The sequence below is a fragment of the Netta rufina genome (genome assembly GCF_964035555.1).
Source record: "Netta rufina genome assembly, chromosome: Z".
Lineage (NCBI taxonomy): Eukaryota > Metazoa > Chordata > Aves > Anseriformes > Anatidae > Netta > Netta rufina.
The window spans coordinates 45,878,286-45,879,729 of NC_140126.1; positions in this window are offsets into that span (position 1 = coordinate 45,878,286).

The following is a 1,444-nucleotide window of genomic DNA, read 5'->3' on the forward strand; positions in this document are numbered from 1 at the left end:
TTCAGAGTCAGTGTACCACAGAAAGGTCTTAATTCGTGCCGAAGGAATGACACTAGCAAAAAGCTGTGGGCACCTCGTCATGATGTTGATACTGCTGCTGTTGAAGTCTGTCATTCCAAGCATGTCAACATGTTGATGGAGCCAGGCTTCCATTGTGGTTGCCCTTGGATTGAGACACATAACCATAGAATCATTAAGACCTCCAAGATCATCTGGTCAACACATCCCCCTACCACCAATATCACTCATAAAACCATATTCCCTAAGCACCATGTCCAACCTTTCCTTAAACACCCCGAAGGACAATGACTCCACCATCTCCCTGAGCAACCCATTCCAATGCCTAAAATGTGATGTTCATGTGTTTTATTGCAACTGAGCCTGTAGTCACACAAACCATGAAAAACTGACGTTGTTTTCTGAATAACATATTTTCTGCAGCTGTGCTTGCTACAAACAATTTGAACAGAACTGTAGTGCATCCTGACAGCAATTCAGCAGTACTTACTGTAGACTAAGTACATAATTTTTTTTTACAGGGTATACAGGCACTTTTGAGTAATTCTGACTTTGCTAAAGTCATAAGACCAAAAGTACTGGTTCACAATATGAACTCTTCTGCAGTATGAGTTCCTTTCCCACGCCACATCCAATTGTGATCCCAGAATAAACTGGCCTCTTGCTGTTTTCCACACCCCTAACCTATTTACCTCATGTACCAGGATACTGTCCTGGTTCTTGACTAGGGCTGCAGAGTATTACTGCGATATCTGCAAGAATGTACTTCACATCTGTCCCACTAGCACTTGATATTCAAATCTTGTTACTCCCCAAAATGGTATGTCTTAACTAAAAGCAGACAGTGTAGCCCTTTTTTCCATTGTGTTCTTCAGATACCAAGCCAGCCAGCTACATCACTTTCGAGTCTATGAGAAATGTCTTCCTTCTCTTGACAAAGAAGATCTTTTTATATGTCAGAGGATACTGGAGGGTGCAGTGGAGCTGAAAAAAAGTAAGGTCATTATTTAACATAGTTCATTCTATACAATGACCTAACAAAAATGACTACACACTGACATAAAGCAGTGATGCCCCAGAACTATGGAGCTTTTCCTGCAAAATTTGCTTTGTCTAGCTTCTGTGGGCTTCTCAGATCAAAGAACTATATAATCATTTAGGTTGGAAAAGACCTCTAAGACCTCTAAAGTCAAACCTTTAACCTAGCACTGCCAACTTTACTACTAAACCATGTCCCTAAGCAACTGCTCTACACATCTTTTGAAAAACTCCAGGGATGGTGAATCAACTGCTTCTTTGAGTAGCTTGTTTTAATACTTCACAACCCTTTCAGTAAAGATTTTTTTCCTAATATCCAACCTAAACATCTCCTGGTGCAACTTGAGGCAATTTCCCCTTGCCCTATCAGTTGTTGCTTGGGAGAAGA